General features: G+C 43.9%; 1 long non-coding RNA gene across 2 annotated transcripts; it reads right to left on the bottom strand.

The window, feature by feature from the left end:
• Positions 1-16,024: 16,024 nt before the first annotated feature.
• LOC124002941 lies at positions 16,025-20,568 on the bottom strand. 2 transcript variants are annotated; one of them, XR_006833164.1, is made up of 3 exons: positions 20,467-20,568; positions 19,388-20,033; positions 16,025-16,084 (listed from the first exon to the last, which is right to left on the bottom strand). It is a non-coding gene; the product is annotated as an uncharacterized LOC124002941 (long non-coding RNA). The 2 variants fall into 2 exon arrangements; XR_006833165.1 differs by lacking the exon at positions 16,025-16,084 and adding an exon at positions 16,135-16,170.
• Between the last annotated feature and the right edge of the window lie 2,294 nt (positions 20,569-22,862).

The following is a 22,862-nucleotide window of genomic DNA, read 5'->3' as shown; positions in this document are numbered from 1 at the left end:
ACTGGGTACTGGACTTCCTGACGGGCCGCCCCCAGGTGGTGAGGGTAGGCAACAACATCTCCTCCCCGCTGATCCTCAACACGGGGGCCCCACAAGGGTGCGTTCTGAGCCCTCTCCTGTACTCCCTGTTCACCCACGACTGCGTGGCCACGCACGCCTCCAACTCAATCATCAAGTTTGCGGACGACACAACAGTGGTAGGCTTGATTACCAACAACGACGAGACGGCCTACAGGGAGGAGGTGAGGGCCCTCGGAGTGTGGTGTCAGGAAAATAACCTCACACTCAACGTCAACAAAACTAAGGAGATGATTGTGGACTTCAGGAAACAGCAGAGGGAACACCCCTATCCACATCGATGGAACAGTAGTGGAGAGGGTAGCAAGTTTTAAGTTCCTCGGCATACACATCACAGACAAACTGAATTGGTCCACTCACACTGACAGCGTCGTGAAGAAGGCGCAGCAGCGCCTCTTCAACCTCAGGAGGCTGAAGAAATTCGGCTTGTCACCAAAAGCACTCACAAACTTCTACAGATGCACAATCGAGAGCATCCTGGCGGGCTGTATCACCGCCTGGTACGGCAACTGCTCCGCCCTCAACCGTAAGGCTCTCCAGAGGGTAGTGAGGACTGCACAACGCATCACCGGGGGCAAACTACCTGCTCTCCAGGACACCTACACCACCCGATGTTACAGGAAGGCCATAAAGATCATCAAGGACATCAACCACCCGAACCACTGCCTGTTCACCCCGCTATCATCCAGAAGGCGAGGTCAGTACAGGTGCATCAAAGCTGGGACCGAGAGACTGAAAAACAGCTTCTATCTCAAGGCCATCAGACTGTTAAACAGCCACAACTAACATTGAGTGGCTGCTGCCAACACACTGTCATTGACACTGACCCAACTCGAGCCACTTTAATAATGGGAATTGATGGGAAATGATGTAAATATATCACTAGCCACTTTAAACAATGCTACCTTATATAATGTTACTTACCCTACATTATTCATCTCATATACATATGTATATACTGTACTCTACATCATCGACTGCATCCTTATGTAATACATGTATCACTAGCCACTTTAACTATGCCACTTTGTTTACTTTGTCTACACACTCATCTCATATGTATATACTGTACTCGATACCATCTACTGTATGCTGCTCTGTACCATCACTCATTCATATATCCTTATGTACATGTTCCTTATCCCCTTACACTGTGTATAAGACAGTAGTTTTGGAATTGTTAGTTAGATTACTTGTTGGTTATCACTGCATTGTTGGAACTAGAAGCACAAGCATTTCGCTACACTCGCATTAACATCTGCTAACCATGTGTATGTGACAAATAAAATTTGATTTGATTCGATTTGATTTGTGTCCCACTTGTTGTTGATTCTTCACAAAAAAATACAGGTTTATATCTTTATGTTTGAAGCCTGAAATGTCGCAAAAGGTCGCAAAGTTCAAGGGGGCCAAATACTTTCGCAAGGCACTGTACATTGTTTACTGCCTCCATTCAAGATGCACTGGTTCAGTTTCAATAACTCAATATTGTGGACAGAAACAAACAAATGTAACTAAAGCTGGGTATGTTAATACAATCAAACTAGCGAGGGGCAATGATCACAAGTCAGTCATAACGTGGCTAATTGACTAGCATATCTATTTATGTAGCAAGCTAAAAACACAGAGCCTAACGTTAGCTAGATAGCTAGCTAACTGCTAGGAGGATGTCATGTCATGCCATTGGAGGAATGGGTGAATGACTGACTTTTCCCCCTCATTTCCGCTTATGCCAGAGTGCAGAACAACTGATGAATTTACAAACAGGAAACACCGGCTGAATACAACTGGTGTCAGTAAATATAGGCACAAAAAAAAGAGCTAGTTTGTCAAGAACACTCTAGATAATAAATGTAAACAGCCTAACCAGCTCTGCTATGGTGAGGTAAATGGTCAGTGTGAGGTGTTCTCTCATTTTGTGTCTGGAAGTAGCTAGCTAGCAAGCTAGCCAACTTTAGCCAGTTAGCTTGGGTGCTTGGTTGGGACAACACATGCAAAGGCAGGCAAGCTGCAGAAGGACGAGGAGGCTACAACTCCTCATCGTTTATCAGTGCAATTTTGACAGACAACTAGCAGAAAAAGTTTGCGAGTTTATCTAATGTTCCTTCGTTAGATTTTAGCTCATCTTGCTCTGCTCTCATAGCAAAGGGTCTGAATACTTAAAAACCTGTTTTCTCTCTGTCATTATGGGTTATTGTGTGTAGATTGATGAGGAACATTTTTTATTTAATCAATTTTAGAAAAAGGCTGTAACGTCACAAAATGTGTAAAAAGTCAAGGGCTCTGAATGCTTTCCGAATGCACTGCTGTCCAGACCTCTGGCAGTCTCTATGGGGGTGCCACAGGGTTCAATTCTTGGACCGACTCTCTTCTCTGAATGCTTTCCGAATGCACTGCATATGTGACAACACATTGTTACATAATTGTTATTGTTACTAATGTTGAGCTCCCTTCCTGCACAACCAGCCTGTTCTGTTCCCTTCAATCAGTGGCAGCCAAATATTTTCACCTGAAACCCCTTTGTTTCCACAATCATTTCTGGGGACCCCATTTCTTTCCCCGCAATAATTTTACACGACCTCACCCCACGCCAAATCTAATGGCACAACCTTAAAATCGGTACATTTCGATTTTTACATCAACAAATAGCATTAAATTCATTACATTTTCATCTCTTATCAAAATGAAAAGAAATCAATAAATACATTTACTCAATAAAATTGTATTTTCCAAATGACCTTTCTCAAAACGTTTGTATTGTCCCATACAACATTCTTTACTCTTCACTTTTTTATTTTTAGTTCCTAAAAACTAGGGGTCACGACCTCGACTTAGAATACTACTGCCTTAGATGCATTGTGGCGCTGCATGGCTGTTCTCAGTCTGCTAATGAATGAGAATCAAAGGGAGGCTGATCCTGTAAACTGTGTGCAGGTCCCTGTGGTCAGATAGCAGGGATTAAACAGGATTTTCCTCCTCAAACCTCTGCTGAGTCCTAAATGGTACCATACTCCCTATACAGTGCATTACTTCTTATCTGGGCCAATAGGGCTCCAGTCAGAGGTTGTACGCTATATGGAATAGGGTGCCATTTGGGACTCAACCCTCTATTGCTCTGTTCCTGGAAGACATTAGCATGCAGAGTCCATGGTCTCTCTCTTTATCTGTCTCTGTCTCTGTCTCTGTCTCTCTCTCGCTCTCTCGCTCTCTCTCTCCCTCTCTGCCTCCCTCAGAAAACTTGCACACCCACGCCAGAATTAAAATGGTTATGCAGAAGTTGTTTTCTGTCTTAGAGAGAAGACAGAGAGAGAGAGATGGAGAGAGCGAAATAAATAAAGAGAGGGGGCATGAGAGAAAGAAAGACAGAGAGAGATGGAGAGAGAGAAATAAAGAGAGAGGGTGGAGGGAGATAAAGAAAGACAGAGAGAGATGGAGAGAGAGAAATAAAGAGAGAGGGTGGAGGGAGAGAAAGAAAGACAGAGAGAGATGGAGAGAGAGAAATAAAGAGAGAGGGGGCATGAGAGAAAGAAAGACAGAGAGAGATGGAGAGAGAAATAAAGAGAGAGGGGGGAGGGAGAGAAAGAAAGAGAGAGAGAAAGAAAGAGAGAGGGTGGAGGGAGAGAAAGAAAGACAGAGAGAGATGGAGAGAGAGAAATAAAGAGAGAGGGTGGAGGGAGAGAAAGAAAGACAGAGAGAGATGTAGAGAGAGAAATAAAGGGAGATGGAGAGAGAGAGAAAGAAAGACAGAGAGAGATGGAGAGAGAGAATAAAGAGAGAGGGGGAGGGAGAGAAAGAAAGACAGAGAGAGATGGAAAGAGAGAAAGAAAGAGAGAGCAGGGGGGAGACAGAGAGATGGAGAGAGAGAAATAAAGAGAGAGGGTGGAGGGAGAGAAAGAAAGACAGAGAGAGATGGAGAGAGAGAAATAAAGAGAGAGGGGGCATGAGAGAAAGAAAGACAGAGAGAGATGGAGAGAGAAATAAAGAGAGAGGGGGAGGGAGAGAAAGAAAGAGAGAGAGAAAGAAAGAGAGAGGGTGGAGGGAGAGAAAGAAAGACAGAGAGAGATGGAGAGAGAGAAATAAAGAGAGAGGGTGGAGGGAGAGAAAGAAAGACAGAGAGAGATGGAAAGAGAGAAAGAAAGAGAGAGCAGGGGGGAGACAGAGAGAGATGGAGAGAGAGAAATAAAGAGAGAGGGGGGAGGGAGAGAAAGAAAGACAGAGAGAGATGGAAAGAGAGAAAGAAAGAGAGAGCAGGGGGGGGAGACAGAGAGAGATGGAGAGAGAGAAATAAAGAGAGAGGGGGAGGGAGAGAAAGAAAGACAGAGAGAGATGGAGAGAGAGAAAGAAAGAGAGAGCAGGGGGAGACAGAGAGAGATGGAGAGAGAGAAAGAAAGACAGAGAGAGATGGAGAGAGAGAAATAAAGAGAGAGGGGGAGGGAGAGAAAGAAAGACAGAGAGAGATGGAAAGAGAGAAAGAAAGAGAGAGCAGGGGGGAGACAGAGAGAGATGGAGAGAGAGAAAGAAAGAGAGAGCAGGGGGAGACAGAGAGAGATGGAGAGAGAGAAATAAAGAGAGAGGGGGGAGGGAGAGATCAGGGCTGGTTGTTATTCCAGAGGCTTAGTGAGAGAAGCGACCGGTGCATACTGGACATCACCATGGAATTACAATGGCTATACAACATCCCATAATATATCATGTATTAGCTAGGGTTTTCACCAGTAATCTTAATCTTAAGTAATTTTGATTTCTGTAAGCCCATCTCCAAGGAGACTGATTATGACGCCAGGACAGCGGAGTCAATCACCCTTCCGGAGACACCTGAAACCCCACCTCTTTAAGGAATACCTAGGATAGGATAAGTAATCCCTCTCACCCCACCCCCCCCTTTAAGATTTAGATGCACTATTGTAAAGTGACTGTTCCACTGGATGTCATAAGGTGAATGCACCAATTTGTAAGTCGCTCTGGATAAGAGCGTCTGCTAAATGACTTAAATGTAAATGTAAATGTAATCTTCAGTTGGCTACATAGAGCAATGTTGCACACAGAAATACATTGCATAGACTGGACATGCATCTCTGTACCACATGATAGAGAATTATAATTATTATTATTCCTAATCATCACCTCTCTATTTGCAAGATTCTGAATGATGAATTGTCCCACAGTGAATACTGAGCATGTTCTTGATTCACCCGACTGACTACTTGAACAGGGGAGAGTTTCCACAATCACTGCTCGTTTTCATTCCTGCCTTTGGAACAGTGACTGATGTAGACCTGGAAACCAGGGAAACCAGCACAGCAGACCTCCTGGACTGGAATTGGCCACTCCCAGGTTATCAGGTGGGTTAGGTGCTTATAGTAATATCCAGGCAAACAGAGGCTGCAGACTGGAGTATCAGAGGTTAACTGGGCTTTAGTTTGTAAGACGAGTTGCTTCATTCAATAAGGTCATTCATCACATAACTCATGGGGGCCGAATCTTTGAAAAGATTCAAGGTTCCTTCAACTCAGACGAAGGCCAAGTTGATTCTGTTGAGGCTCCCTGCCTTCTTATGTTAGTCAGATTCATGGCTCTGCAGGAAATCAGCTGTAAAACTGCACATTTTTCTCTCCGCCCCATGACAAAATTTGTAGAATTATAAAATTGCAACATGTTCTCTACACCCCCATGGCAAAAGACAGAATTTGTTTTCACTTAGGTCCCCCAAAAGGCGGTCTTCGCTCAACAATTTTCAATTCCCTAATCATTTATTGATACTGTACCAACAATCAAATTGTGCATCAATAATGTAGAGGGTTCAGTGTAGTCGTATAGCTGTGTTGAATCAAATTGCGTTGTTTCTGTTGTGCTCGTCCAGCCATGCATGCAGACATGCTGGGTCAGTCACAAATGGTATCCTATGCCCTATATAGTGCACTACTGTTTACCAGGCCCCTATTCCGTATATAGTGTACTACTGTTTACCAGGCCCCTATTCCTTATATAGTGTACTACTGTTTACCAGGGCATGTTGGGTTCTGGTCAACAGAAGTACACTATGTAGGGAATAGGCTGCCATTTGGCACGCAAAAATACAGTACAGTGAGCTATGTTTAGCTCACATGCATCACTCTTATCTGTTACCCTGAACTGAATGAAAGAGGAGCCTGAGCAGTGACATCACCTAGCAACTAGAGAACACTGTAAGAGGGTTCTCATGCATCAGTCTTATCTGTTACCCTGAACTGAATGAAAGAGGAGCCTGAGCAGTGACATCACCTAGCAACTAGAGAACACTGTAAGAGGGTTCTCATGCATCAGTCTTATCTGTTACCCTGAACTGAATGGAAGAGGAGCCTGAGCAGTGACATCACCTAGCAACTAGAGAACACTGTAAGAGGGTTCTCATGCATCAGTCTTATCTGTTACCCTGAACTGAATGGAAGAGGAGCCTGAGCAGTGACATCACCTAGCAACTAGAGAACACTGTAAGAGGGTTCTCATGCATCAGTCTTATCTGTTACCCTGAACTGAATGGAAGAGGAGCCTGAGCAGTGACATCACCTAGCAACTAGAGAACACTGTAAGAGGGTTCTCATGCATCAGTCTTATCTGTTACCCTGAACTGAATGGAAGAGGAGCCTGAGCAGTGACATCACCTAGCAACTAGAGAACACTGTAAGAGGGTTCTCATGCATCAGTCTTATCTGTTACCCTGAACTGAATGGAAGAGGAGCCTGAGCAGTGACATCACCTAGCAACTAGAGAACACTGTAAGAGGGTTCTCATGCATCAGTCTTATCTGTTACCCTGAACTGAATGGAAGAGGAGCCTGAGCAGTGACATCACCTAGCAACTAGAGAACACTGTAAGAGGGTTCTCATGCATCAGTCTTATCTGTTACCCTGAACTGAATGGAAGAGGAGCCTGAGCAGTGACATCACCTAGCAACTAGAGAACACTGTAAGAGGGTTCTCATGCATCAGTCTTATCTGTTACCCTGAACTGAATGGAAGAGGAGCCTGAGCAGTGACATCACCTAGCAACTAGAGAACACTGTAAGAGGGTTCTCATGCATCAGTCTTATCTGTTACCCTGAACTGAATGGAAGAGGAGCCTGAGCAGTGACATCACCTAGCAACTAGAGAACACTGTAAGAGGGTTCTCATGCATCAGTCTTATCTGTTACCCTGAACTGAATGGAAGAGGAGCCTGAGCAGTGACATCACCTAGCAACTAGAGAACACTGTAAGAGGGTTCTCATGTTTCTCACCATTCTCTCCTGTGATTGTTTTTCTATCTAGAACGGTTATGCAGAATAGAATGATTTGTCATATTGTCAAAAGAGGAAATGGATAAGAAACCCCAAACGACAAGCCGGAATACAAAACAAGAGATCAAATGGATAAGAAGCAAAGTTTTTTTTTAAAGAGCAAACATATACAGAGTTTAAAAAATGTGTTGTACATAAAAATATGTTGCATTGTCTTAGCAGATGTACGCTTTCCTTCATGACTCAATATCCATTTAATGCTTTTCTTTTCTTAAGATGTTGTATTGTAGGTAAATTCACCATTTCCTTTCTACTCTCCAAGTCCGAAGAGGGCACCCAGCAACAACAGTTGGCAACGTACTCATTTCATCTACAGGGCCTACATGACCACCTTTAACTCTAATGACTCCATGGCCACACCTCCTGTACCTGTCCTGTGTGTTTGGGCGTTTCGCCAATCAAACATGTTGGACAATTAAGTTGACCAATGGCAGATTTCCATCTAGGTCACCATATTTTATTCAGGAAGCTCGGCACGCGTACACAGTTACATGGCATCTCGCCCCAGGGCCCTATCAGGGCCCTATACACAATCCCTGCCTGGATGCATCCCAAATGGAGAGAGAGAGAGAGAGAGAGAGAGAGAGAGAGAGAGAGAGAGAGAGAGAGAGAGAGAGAGAGAGAGAGAGAGAGAGAGAGAGAGAGAGAGAGAGAGAGACACAAACAGCTTTGCTTTGTTGCTGTTGTTGTGCAGCAAGCAGACTGATTTGGATAATACTGATAGGGGTGGTGATTGGGAGTGCTAATTGGGGGTGGTGATAGGGGGCTGATGGGGGTGGTGATAGGGGGCTGATGGGGGTGGTGATTGGGAGTGCTAATTGGGGGTGGTGATAGGGGGCTGATGGGGGTGGTGATAGGGGGCTGATGGGGGTGGTGATTGGGAGTGCTAATTGGGGGTGGTGATAGGGGGCTGATGGGGGTGGTGATTGGGAGTGCTAATTGGGGGTGGTGATAGGGGGCTGATGGGGGTGGTGATTGGGAGTGCTAATTGGGGGTGGTGATTGGGGGCTGATGGGGGTGGTGATTGGGAGTGCTAATTGGGGGTGGTGATTGGGGGGCTGATGGGGGTGGTGATTGGGAGTGCTAATTGGGGGTGGTGATAGGGTGGCTGATGGGGGTGGTGATTGGGAGTGCTAATTGGGGGTGGTGATAGGGGGCTGATGGGGGTGGTATTTGGGAATGCTAATTGGGGGTGGTGATAGGGGGCTGATGGGGGTGGTGATTGGGAGTGCTAATTGGGGGTGGAGATTGGGGGGCTGATGGGGGTGGTGATTGGGAGTGCTAATTGGGGGTGGTGATAGGGGGCTGATGGGGGTGGTGATTGGGAGTGCTAATTGGGGGTGGAGATTGGGGGGCTGATGGGGGTGCTGATTGGGAGTGCTAATTGGGGGTGCTGGTTGGGGATGATGTTTGGGGTGGTGATAGGGGGCTGATGGGGGTGGTTATTGGGAGTGCTAATTGGGGGTGCTGGTTGGGGATGATGTTTGGGGTGGTGATTGGGGGCTGATGGGGGTGGTTATTGGGAGTGCTAATTGGGGGTGCTGGTTGGGGATGATGCTTGGGGTGGTGATAGGGGGCTGATGGGGGTGGTGATTGGCAGTGCTAATTGGGGGTGCTGGTTGGGGATGATGTTTGGGGTGGTGATTGGGGGCGCTGATTGGGGGTGGTGATTGGGGGTGGTGATTGGAGGTGCTGATTGGGAGTGCTGATTGGGGGTGGTGATTGGAGGTGCTGATTGGGAGTGCTGATTGGGGGTGCATGGAGATGGAGAGAGATAAAGAGAGATGGGAAGAGATAAAGGGAGATGGGGAGAGATAAAGGGAGATGGGGAGAGATAAAGGGAGATGGGGAGAGATAAAGGGAGATGGGGAGAGATAAAGGGAGATGGGGAGAGATAAAGGGAGATGGGGAGAGATAAAGGGAGATGGGAAGAGATAAATGGAGATGGGGAGAGAAAGGGAGATGGGGAGAGAAAATGAGATGGGGAGAGATAAAGAGAGATGGGGAGAGATAGAATGAGATGGGGAGAGATAGAATGAGATGGGGAGAGATAAAGAGAGATGGGGAGAGATAGAATGAGATGGGGAGAGATAATGAGAGATGGGGAGAGATAGAATGAGATGGGGAGAGATAAATGGAGATGGGGAGAGATAAAGAGAAATGGGGAGAGATAATGAGAGATGGGGAGAGATAGAATGAGATGGGGAGAGATAAAGAGAGATGGGGAGAGATAGAATGAGATGGGGAGAGATAATGAGAGATGGGGAGAGATAGAATGAGATGGGGAGAGATAAAGAGAGATGGGGAGAGATAAAGGGAGATGGGGAGAGATAGAGAGGGAAAGAGAGAGAGGGAAAGAGAGAGAGGGAAAGAGAGAGAGGAGAGGTAGAGAGAGGGAAAGAGAGAGAGGAGAGGTAGAGAGAGGGAAAGAGAGAGGGGAGATGGTGGCGAGAAAGGTAGAGAGAGGGAAAGAGAGAGAGGAGAGGTAGAGAGAGGAGAGGTAGAGAGAGGAGAGGCAGAGAGAGGAGAGGCAGGCCATGTCATGATGAGACATATAAGCACTACAACAACATCATTTTTACTGTGAAATTAACTTGGTTTTATTAACATCTGCTCATTATGATGACGCCACTGCACCAAAAACGGGCTTTCTAAAAAACCCTCTCCTCTCCTCTCACAGTCAGTCGTTTCCCTCCAAAGACTTCACAGAAACAAAGCTACAGCGCCAGAGAGCCTGGTAATGGTTGCCATGGCGATGGATCTGAACGGACCCTTTCTTTCCGGCTGCCTGGTGCAAATTTCAACATGTTGAGCCTCTCCAATCTCTCTGTTTCTCTTTCTACCCATCTTTCTCTCTCAATCTTTCTCTTTTTCTCTCTCTGTCTACCTTTCTCTTCCACTCTTCCTGTGAGCTCTCACAGATTTTTTGGAAAACAGCAAGTTGTTTGATGATAATACACATTGATCTCCGTCTATCTATCTATCTATCTATCTATCTATCTATCTATCTATCTATCTATCTATCTATCTATCTATCTATCTATCTATCTATCTATCTATCTATCTATCTATCTATCCATCTATCCATCCATCCGTCCGTCCGTCCGTCCGTCCGTCCGTCCCTCTCTCACTCTCCCCTCTCTCTCTCTCTCTCTCTCTATTCTGTTCTAACGAGATTGTTCAGTTCCAGTTCCATTTGCTACGATAACTGCGTGAGGAGGGGGGGGGGTTGGGGAGGCGGGGGCATCAGGCATGAGGCAGAGACAGAAACGTGTACTGGGTCTGTGGTTTCAGATTGGGAGCAGGTGCAGTAGGCTACCAGAGAATGGAGGAAACATGGAAAGAGAGAAGTGCATCGAAGTCAATGTTGAGTCATGTCATTTTTACTTAATGTGACTGTGAAGTTAGCTTTGCAGGTACAAAACAGATCTCAGGTATAGATTTCAAAACAGGTCTCAGGTCATAAACTGAAATCTATTTTGGAATCTACCTGTGACAGAAACATGTCAAAACCCTGAACAAACACAGAAATCTATTCTAAATCATACACTACAGATGAGTATGATGAGACAGGCTACAGGTTACTGTTGACGACAACAACACAACCAACGGAGTTAGAATTCCAACGCTGACCTCATTCTATAATCTACAGAAACATATTGACAAGAACATGATGAAATAACACACATTCCAGGTACTCTCCAGGCACTAGATCCTGCTTTCCCCAGTGTTATTCCCTGTCTTCCTGCTCATCAGTGGTCTTGGTGTTTTCCTCAGTGTTATTCCCTCTTCCTGCTCATCAGTGGTCTTGGTGTTTCCCCCAGTGTTATTCCCTGTCTTCCTGCTCATCAGTGGTCTTGGTGTTTTCCTCAGTGTTATTCCCTGTCTTCCTGCTCATCAGTGGTCTTGGTGTTTTCCTCAGTGTTATTCCCTCTTCCTGCTCATCAGTGGTCTTGGTGTTTCCCCCAGTGTTATTCCCTCTTCCTGCTCATCAGTGGTCTTGGTGTACCTGACGACATGACGGGGAACACATACACTAATACACTATATATACAAATGTATGTGGACACACCTTCAAATGAGTGGATTCTGCTATTTCAGACACACCCTTTGCTGACAGGTGTTTAAAATCAAGCACACTGCCATGCAATCTCCATAGACAAACATTGGCAGTAGAATGGCCTTACTGAAGAGCTCAGTGACTTTCAACGTGGCAACGTCATAGGACAGGTCAGTTTGTCAAATGTCTGCCCTGCTAGAGCTGCCCCGGTCAACTGTAAGTGCTTTTATTGTGAAGTGGAAATGTCTAGGAGCAACAATGGCTCAGCTTCAAAGTGGGAGGAGTAACAATGGCTCAGCTTCAAAGTGGGAGGAGCAACAATGGCTCAGCTTCAAAGTGGGAGGAGCAACAATGGCTCAGCTTCAAAGTGGGAGGAGCAACAATGGCTCAGCTTCAAAGTGGGAGGAGCAACAATGGCTCAGCTTCAAAGTGGTTGGACTCTGGAGCAGCGGAAACTTGAATCATGCTTTATCATCTGACATTCCGACGGATGAATCTGGGTTTGGCTGATGCCAGGAGAACGCTACCTGTCCCAATGCATAGTGCCAACTGTAAAGCTTGGTGGAGGAGGAATAATGGTCTGGGGCTGTTTTTCATGGTTTGGGCTAGGCCCCTTTGTTCCAGTGAAGGGAAATCTTAACGCTACAGTATACAATGACATTCTAGATGATTCTGTGCTTCCAACTTTGTGGCAACAGTTTGGGGAAGGCCCTTTCAAGTTTCTGCATGACATTGCCCCCATGGACAAAGTAAGGTCCATACATAAATGGTTTGTTGATGTGGAAGAACTTGACTGGCCTGCACAGAGCCCTGACCTCAATCCCATCGAACACCTTTGGGATGAATTGGAACGGCGACTCCGACCTCACTAATGCTCTTGTGGCTGAATGGAGCAAGTCCCTCCAGCAATGTTCCAGCATCTAGTGGAAAGCCTTCCCAGAACAGTGGAGGCTGTTATAGCAGCAAAGGGGGGGAACAACTCCATATTAATACCCATGGCTTTGGAATGAGATGTTCAACGAGCAGGTGTCCACATACTTTCAGTCATGTAGTGTATAAACATTCAGATTCAGAAAACTTCAATGTCCTCAAAGAGGCAATTCATCTTGCAGCAGTCATAAAACATATCACACATAAAAAATGTTAAATAAATAGTACAGGATATTTACAAACAAATATTCAGGTTAAGTACAATGTCATAGTGCAAATGCTAAGTGCAATTAGTCTAACATTTGCAGAATTGCATTCAGAATAAAAGAGTACTTGGCACTATTTAAAAAAAAATATTAGGTAGGCTGTACCAGCATCCAGAGAATCAAATGCAAATGTACTTCCTGTCCAGGGTCATTTGCATACCACACACATACACAGGGGATTAGACTGCATCACACCAAACCATTTACATGCTAAACCCATGACAGAGAATCAGACTGCATCACACCAAACCATTTACACGCTAAACCCATGACAGAGGATCAGACTGCATCACACCAAACTATTTACACGCTAAACCCATGACAGAGGATCAGACTGCATCACATCAAACCATTTACACGCTAAACCCATGACAGAGGATCAGACTGCATCACACCAAACCATTTACACGCTAAACCCATGACAGAGGATCAGACTGCATCACACCAAACCATTTACACGCTAAACCCATGACAGAGGATCAGACTGCATCACACCAAACCATTTACACGCTAAACCCATGACAGAGAATCAGACTGCATCACACCAAACCATTTACACGCTAAACCCATGACAGAGGATCAGACTGCATCACACCAAACCATTTACACGCTAAACCCATGACAGAGGATCAGACTGCATCACACCAAACCATTTACACGCTAAACCCATGACAGAGGATCAGACTGCATCACACCAAACCATTTACACGCTAAACCCATGACAGAGGATCAGACTGCATCACACCAAACCATTTACACGCTAAACCCATGACAGAGGATCAGACTGCATCACACCAAACCATTTTTACACGCAAACCATACAGAGACATCATGCTAAACCTATGACAGAGGATCAGACTGCATCACACCAAACCATTTACACGCTAAACCCATGACAGAGAATCAGACTGCATCACACCAAACCATTTACACGCTAAACCCATGACAGAGAATCAGACTGCATCACACCAAACCATTTACACGCTAAACCCATGACAGAGAATCAAACTGCATCACACCAAACCATTTACACGCTAAACCCATGACAGAGAATCAGACTGCATCACACCAAACCATTTACATGGCCCAAGCCCATTTACTCTCACTCAGGTTGTACCCAAACCCACTGCTGTACTGGCCTGTCCCTGGGGTGGTGCAGAGTGGGAAAACCCTGCTGGTTCTTCAGATGGCAATACAACAAACCAAGATCAATGAGTAAACCTGCTAACTTGCCTTAATATTCTGAAGTTTTTCAGAAAGATAAGCTTGAAATTACCATGGTCAAATTGACCCAACACCCAAAAGCACATATCTAAGTTTATCTTTCTTATTGAACCAGAAAATCAGTAATTTCTGGTTGTTTATCAAAGTTAGCTGGCTAACTCATTGATCCTGGTTTGTAGTAAATCCATCAGGGCAGCTTACAGAGTTTTCTACCATGTGGTTATCACTCAGGCTGTGCCTAAGCCCATGACGGAGGATCATACTGCATCAGAGTTTTCTACCATGTGGTTATCACTCAGGCTATGCCTAAGCCCATGACGGAGGATCATACTGCATCAGAGTTTTCTACCATGTGGTTATCACTCAGGCTGTGCCTAAGCCCATGACGGAGGATCATACTGCATCAGAGTTTTCTACCATGTGGTTATCACTCAGGCTATGCCTAAGCCCATGACGGAGGATCATACTGCATCAGTTTTCTACCATGTGGTTATCACTCAGGCTGTGCCTAAGCCCATGCTGTCCTTCATGTATGGTCTTTCCTTGGTGTAGGGGATTCCTTGTGGCTCAGGGCTACAGAAGGTTTTACTTTCATCCAGGCTGTACCCACAACCCCACTGCTGAACGTAGTGTGGCCTCTCTTCTTCTGGGGTGGAGGAAACCTAGTACCTATACGCTGCAGTCAGAGTGTGTTTCCACAGCTCTGCTTACCCCCATAGGACAGAGGCCCACAGTAGACACATCCTAATACCTATAAAACCTAGCGGTCAGACACTGGAAATGGTTCCAATCCTTTTCACCATAAATTTTTCCTCCCATATGGGAAACCCACTTCAAACAAGGTTTGTGATTCATACAAGCTTTCCCTGGTGTGACATTGTGATAACCGTGTAAATCTCTCTCGGGCAACGTGACTTTTATCAATATATTTGGCTCTATTTACTCTCAGATTCGAAAATGCTAATTAACATCAAAGTAGGCATTATCCAAAACTACAAATCCCTGCAAGCTCCTAGCAACTAGCTACATCAATCCAAAACAAAATATACAGTATATTTAACATTTGCATTTATTGTTCCATATTTTCTTTAACTAATAATAATATGTGTCTTATTTATGCATTTGGTCTTGTGTCTTGTACAGAATACTATCCTAGTAGCAGTCAGACATTTATAATGTGACATGAAAACTAGGCTTGTTTTTTTGTTGTTGCAAAGAAGCTATATAGCGAGTGAGCTGATTATTAGCAACATACCCTTATTTGACCAGATCCTCTCCTCCTTCCGCCGGGGGTCTATATTTAATCCCTAGTCATTTCTGCCAACTATACGAACGAGGTGAATTCTATTTCAATTCAAGGTGTCAGAATGCACTGCTGTATTTAAAGCAATTCAGAACTAACTTGTTGACATGTTCTGTCAAACCAGATTAACTCATTGCAGAATGAATTAAGCATATTTATTTGATAAGAACCCACCTAGTCACCCAGCAATCACGTCAAACATCTGAACGCCAACAATGACATTGTTTTAAAGAAATCAAAACACTAAAAACAATGCATACATATGACTTTTATACATAACATACACTGGGTATACAAAACATTAACAACACCTGCTCTTTCCATGACACAGACTGACCAGGTGAAACCAGGTGAAAGCAATGATCCCTTATGTCACTTGTTAAATCCACTTCAATGAAGGCGATGAGACATGTTAAAGAAGGATTTTTAAGCCTTGGGACAATTGAGACATGGATTGTGTACAGTATGTGTGCAATTCAGAGTGTGAATGGGCAAGACATAAGATTGAAGCACCTTTGAACTTGGCTTGATAGTAGGTGCCAGGTGTACCGGTTTGTGTCAAGAACTGCAACGCTGCTGGGTTTTTCATGCATGTATCAAGAATGGTCCACCACCCAAAAGACATTCAGCCAACTTGACACAACTGTGGGAAGCATTGGAGTCAACATGAGCCAGCCTCCCTGTGGAACGCCTTCAACACCTTATAGAGTCCATGTCCTGATGAATTGAGGCTGTTCTGACACCTTGTAGAGTCCATGTCCTGATGAATTGAGACTGTTCTGACACCTTGTAGAGGCCATGTCCCGATGAATTGAGACTGTTCTGACACCTTGTAGAGTCCATGTCCTGATGAATTGAGACTGTTCTGACACCTTGTAGAGTCCACGCCTCGATGAATTGAGACTGTTCTGACACCTTGTAGAGTCCACGCCTCGATGTATTAAGGCTGTTCTGACACCTTGTAGAGTCCACGCCTCGATGAATTGAGACTGTTCTGAGGGCAGAAGAAAGGGGGTGTGCAACTCAGTATTAGAAAGGTGTTCTTAATGTTTTGATATACTCAGTGTATAAACATCTGACTTTGAAGTAAAGATGAAATGGTTTATTCTCAATGTCACAAACCTGGGACATAAATAAAGTACCAAACAAACAATTATTATTATTATTTATTATTATCCGAGAGCGTAGCGATTCTTCTGCTTTTCCATTCTAGGAATGAGAAAGCACAACATTTAAAGCAGCGTATTGAGATGTTTTAATGGCTGAGTTACAAATGGAGAAAAAACTGGATTTGTAAGGTAGGTTTAATATAAAATACTAGGTTGACTCCTGCAGAATGAGAAGCACACTTAACAGACTCATAACAAGGAAGCACAGCTATATCAACACCCTTCTGGTCAGTATGTATCAGGTCCATGTTGTCATGCCTAAACACAGCTATATCAACACCCTTCTGGTCAGATGTATGAGGTCCATGTTGTCATGCCTAAACACAGCTATATCAACACCCTTCTGGTCAGATGTATGAGGTCCATGTTGTCATGCCTAAACACAGCTATATCAACACCCTTCTGGTCAGATGTATCAGGTCCATGTTGTCATGCCTAAACACAGCTATATCAACACCCTTCTGGTCAGTATGTATCAGGTCCATGTTGTCATGCCTAAACACAGCTATATCAACACCCTTCTGGTCAGATGTATGAGGTCCATGTTGTCATGCCTAAACACAGCTATATCAACACCCTTCTGGTCAGATGTATGAGGTCCATGTTGTCATGCCTAAACACAGCTATATCAACACCCTTCTGGTCAGATGTATCAGGTCCATGTTGTCATGCCTAAACACAGCTATATCAACACCCTTCTGGTCAGATGTATCAGGTCCATGTTGTCATGCCTAAACACAGCTATATCAACTCCCTTCTGGTCAGATGTATGAGGTCCATGTTGTCATGCCTAAACACAGCTATATCAACTCCCTTCTGGTCAGATGTATGAGGTCCATGTTGTCATGCCTAAACACAGCTATATCAACTCCCTTCTGGTCAGATGTATGAGGTCCATGTTGTCATGCCTAAACACAGCTATATCAACACCCTTCTGGTCAGATGTATGAGGTCCATGTTGCTGTTGTCAATTGTGAGCAGCACATTTACCACTGCATTCAGTCTGAACCCCAGAATAAGCAGGAGGGAAAAAAAAGTAGCAAAACCTGTTTAAAATGTGTTACTGAGTCTAGATGTTATCCAATCAGGAGAAGAACAAGTGAAGGAAGCAGGGAGAATGAGTGAAGGTAAGGAGGGTTTATAGAGAGAACATGGAGAGTTCCTCAGTGTCTGAAGGGAACACGGGGCATAAAATGCATTGTGTGGAATAAGCAGGTAGCTAAAGGGATGGTTGAAATAAACATTAAACAGGGTGCTGAAATAAACATTAAACAGGGTGCTGAAATAAACATTAAACAGGGTGCTGAAATAAACATTAAACAGGGTGCTGAAATAAACATTAAACAGGGTGCTGAAATAAACATTAAACAGGGTGCTGGTGTGCTGAAATAAACATTAAACAGGGTGCTGAAATAAACATTAAACAGGGTGCTGAAATAAACATTAAACAGGGTGCTGGTGTGCTGAAATAAACATTAAACAGGGTGCTGAAATAAACATTAAACAGGGTGCTGAAATAAACATTAAACAGGGTGCTGAAATAAACATTAAACAGGGTGCTGAAATAAACATTAAACAGGGTGCTGAAATAAACATTAAACAGGGTGCTGAAATAAACATTAAACAGGGTGCTGAAATAAACATTAAACAGGGTGCTGGTGGGCTGAAATAAACATTAAACAGGGTGCTGAAATAAACATTAAACAGGGTGCTGGTGGGCTGAAATAAACATTAAACAGGGTGCTGAAATAAACATTAAACAGGGTGCTGAAATAAACATTAAACAGGGTGCTGAAATAAACATTAAACAGGGTGCTGAAATAAACATTAAACAGGGTGCTGAAATAAACATTAAACAGCCATATGCAATACGACTTCAGCATTGAGGGCAGCATTTTGTTGACAACATGGTGGTTTGCTCTATGTCCCCTGTGTGTGAATGATGGAAGAATCTTACATTTTTTATGTTTTTTTTAAGGTATTTTTCTTAAAACTGCATTGTTGGTTAAGGTCTTGTCAGTAAGCATTTCACTGTAAAGTCTACTACACCTGTTTTATTCGGCACGTGTGACAAATACATTTTGATTTGATTTGAGTGTGTGTGGTCACTTAGGCCTGCGCATCAACGAGTACTGGGACCATTATGTAGACATGAGATGCTTACTCTCAAAATGCAGAAAGTTAACAATCTGTGGTTTAGATTGAATTCAAAGTTAACACAAATGATAAAACTAAGCAATACGATGCAATAACCTACACATATGAAAGACCGTAGCACACAGGCCAGTACAATAACCTACACATATGAAAGACCGTAGCACACAGGCCAGTACAATAACCTACACATATGAAAGACCGTAGCACACAGGCCAGTACAATAACCTACACATATGAAAGACCGTAGCACACAGGCCAGTACAATAACCTACACATATGAAAGACCGTAGCACACAGGCCAGTACAATAACCTACACATATGAAAGACCGTAGCACACAGGCCAGTACAATAACCTACACATATGAAAGACCGTAGCACACAGGCCAGTACAATAACCTACACATATGAAAGACCGTAGCACACAGGCCAGTACAATAACCTACACATATGAAAGACCGTAGCACACAGGCCAGTACAATAACCTACACATACAATAACCTACACATATGAAAGACCGTAGCACACAGGCCAGTACAAAGACCGTAGCACACAGGCCAGTACAATAACCTACACATATGAAAGACCGTAGCACACAGGCCAGTACAATAACCTACACATATGAAAGACCGTAGCACACAGGCCAGTACAATAACCTACACATATGAAAGACCGTAGCACACAGGCCAGTACAATAACCTACACATATGAAAGACCGTAGCACACAGGCCAGTACAATAACCTACACATATGAAAGACCGTACAATAACACACAGGCCAGTACAATAACCTACACATATGAAAGACCGTAGCACACAGGCCAGTACAATAACCTACACATGGAGAAGACTCTAAAGGCACATGCAGTACCAACCAATACTACTCACCTGACAGACAGGGCAGGTGTGGACCAGTGCTCCCTTGACTGCATTCTTCTGGTCAGCAGCTATTCATTTCTTCTTCTTAGCAGCCACCGCCTGGGCATCAGTCAACAAGTTCAACTTCAATTTGAGATTGGAACATGCATTATGTAAGGGATAATCAACGAGGGACCAGGCCTTCTATGGAATATAATCAACAACATGGCGGATGTGTTTCACAACGCACTATTTATACCACGGCTATAATTTCACACATTTACCGCTAGAAATGTGTTCAACATGCACTGAAGTAGCTAGCAATTTTGCTAGACAGCTACAGTAGTTGCCCTTGGTAACAAAACAAACAGACTTGCTTGTTTAGCTAATCAATACCCTGTAATCAATGGGTCCTGCATGCTGGGAACAGGGTGGATAGCTCCAGATCTGAATGGCAGAAGTGTGTACAAGCTTTCGTTCCAGCTCATACCGGATTTCACATCATAGCCTATCGCTGTGATTCGTTATGTTGATTGTTTAAGTCATGTGTTTGGGACAACTGCTGGTCTTCAGGACTTCCTGCAATGACTGAAAGACCAAAGCAGGAGAATAGTGTTCCAGGATGAAACATCTTCCCTAGTTGAGAGGTGATGAGACTCAGGCACACCCATTGGTTCTGGAAATAGACAAGGTGCAAATGAGGTTTGCAATTTGGCATCATTAACGTGACAGTAATTTTTACCTCAAAGACAAACGTGTGATTCCACAATTAATTTAAAACCCAACATAGCAGGTAGGACTAAATACAGTTACATAACTAACGATCTGCTGTTCAGAGGGTAACAGCAACAAAAAAAAGATCAATGTCTCCCCGCAGTAAAGTAAGCACACTGTTGACTCAAGAGAGGAGGCTAATCTCCGAAACGTCTCAACACCACAGACTGAAATAATACAACGAGCAAAGGTTCGCTTCGAAGTCAAGTAGTTACTTAAAGTGTAAAAACTATTGTTCGATAAATCCGGAGAAATTACGGACCATGTAAAAAAAAAACAGTTCAGTCACTAAATCCGTCTCGAAGGACCAGTAAGAATAGTTGGTATGGCCTCACCTGTCTGAGTGGTCGGCTGTGAATGCCCTCACCCGCTATATACAGTTGAAGTGGGAAGTTTACATAAACCTTAGCCAAGTACATTTAAACTCAGGTTGTCACAATTCCTGACATTTAATCCTAGTGAAATTCTCTGTCTTGGGTCAGTTAAGATCACCACTTTATTTTTTAAGAATGTGAAATGTCAGAATAATAGTAGAGAGAATGATTTATTTCAGCTTTTTATTTATTTCATCACATTGCCAGTGGGTCAGAAGTTTACATACACTCAATTAGTATGTGGTAGCACTGCCTTTAAATTGTTTAACTTGAGTCAAACTTTTGGGGTAGCCTTCCACAAGCTTCCCACAATAAGTTGGGTGAATTTTGGCCCATTCCTCCTGACAAAGCTGGTGTAACTGAGTCAGGTTTGTAGGCCTCCTTGCACATGCTTTTTCAGTTCTGCCCACACATTTTCTATAGGATTGAGGTCAGGGCTTTGTGATGGCCACTCCAATACCTTGACTTCGTTGTCTTTATGCCATTTTGCCACAACGATGGAAGTATGCTTGGGGTCATTGTCCATTTGGAAGACCCATTTGCGACCAAGCTTTAACTTCCTGACTGATGTTATGAGATGTTGCTTCAATATAGCCACAAAATGTTCCTCCCTCATGATGCCATCTATTTTGTGAGGTGCACCAGTTCCTCCTGCAGAAAAGCACCCCACAACATGGTGCTACCTTCCCCGTGCTTCACGGTTGGGATGGTGTTCTTCAGCTTGCAAGCATCCCCCTTTTTCCTCCAAACATAACAATGGTCATTATGGCCAAACAGTTCAATTTTTTAAAATCAAACCTGAGGACATTTCTCCAAAAAGTATGATCTTTGTCCCCATGTGCAGTTGCAAACCGTAGTCTGTTTTTTTTATGGTGGTTTTGGAGCAGTGGCTTCTTCCTTGCTGAGCGGCCTTTCAGGTTATGTCAATATAGGACTCATTTTACTTTGCACTTTTCGCACCAAAGTATGTTCATCTCTAGGAGACAGAACGAGTCTTCTTCCTGAGCGGTATGACGGTTGTGTGGTCCCATGGTGTTTATACTTGCGTACTATTGTTTGTACAGATGAACGTGGTACCTTCAGGAGTTTGGAAATTGCTCCCAAGGATGAACCAGACTTCTGGAGGTCTACAATTTTTTTGGGAGGTCTTGGCTGATTTCTTTTGATTTTCCCATGATGTCAAGCAAAGAGGCACTGAGTTTGAAGGTAGGCCTTGAAATACATCCACAGGTACACCTCCAATCGACTCAAATTATGTTAATTAGCCTATCAGAAGCTTCTAAAGCCATGACATCATTTTCTGGAATGTTCCAAGCTGTTTAAAGGAACAGTCAACTGTCCTCTATAGTGCTGTCCTGTTAGAACATGATGTTGAGGTCCATCACTGTACTCTTGATAGTCACCACCACACACAGACACAGACACACAGACACAGACACGCAGACACACAGACATGCAGACACACAGACACAGACACACAGACACACAGACACGCAGACACACAGACACACAGACACAGACACATACACTCAGACACACAGACACTCAGACACAGACACACAGACACATACACACAGACACTCAGACACACAGACACATACACAAATACACACATACACACAGACACACAGACACATACACACAGACACACAGACACATACACACAGACACATACACAGACACAGACACACAGACACACAGACACAGACACACAGACACATACACACAGACACACGTACACATACACACAGACACACAGACACACAGATACATACACACAGACACACAGACACATACACACAGACACATACACACAGACACATACACACAGACACATACACACATACACACAGACACATACACACAGACACATACACACAGACACATACACACAGACACACAGACACATACACACATACACACAGACACATACACACAGACACATACACACATACACACAGACACATACACACAGACACATACACACAGACACATAGACACACAGACACATACACACAGACACATACACACAGACACAGACACACAGATACACAGACACACAGACACAGACACATACACACAGACACACAGACACACAGATACATACACACAGACACACAGACACACAGACACACAGACACAGACACACAGACACATACACACAGACACATACACACAGACACACAGACACATACACACAGACAGCTGTTTCCATTTGAAGATGTTGATATGATTCTGGTCATTCAGATGACATGGAATGTTACTGTTGTGGTTCTATAAGACGAAGATATGAACACATGTAAACAGTATTAGTTGAGGGTTGTAACTATGCAGTATACATGTACATGAGTAAATGC

The sequence above is a fragment of the Oncorhynchus gorbuscha genome, linkage group LG18, assembly GCF_021184085.1.
Source record: "Oncorhynchus gorbuscha isolate QuinsamMale2020 ecotype Even-year linkage group LG18, OgorEven_v1.0, whole genome shotgun sequence".
Taxonomy (NCBI): domain Eukaryota; kingdom Metazoa; phylum Chordata; class Actinopteri; order Salmoniformes; family Salmonidae; genus Oncorhynchus; species Oncorhynchus gorbuscha.
Note: the sequence above shows the minus strand (reverse complement) of the source record. Positions and strands in the feature narration are given on the sequence as shown.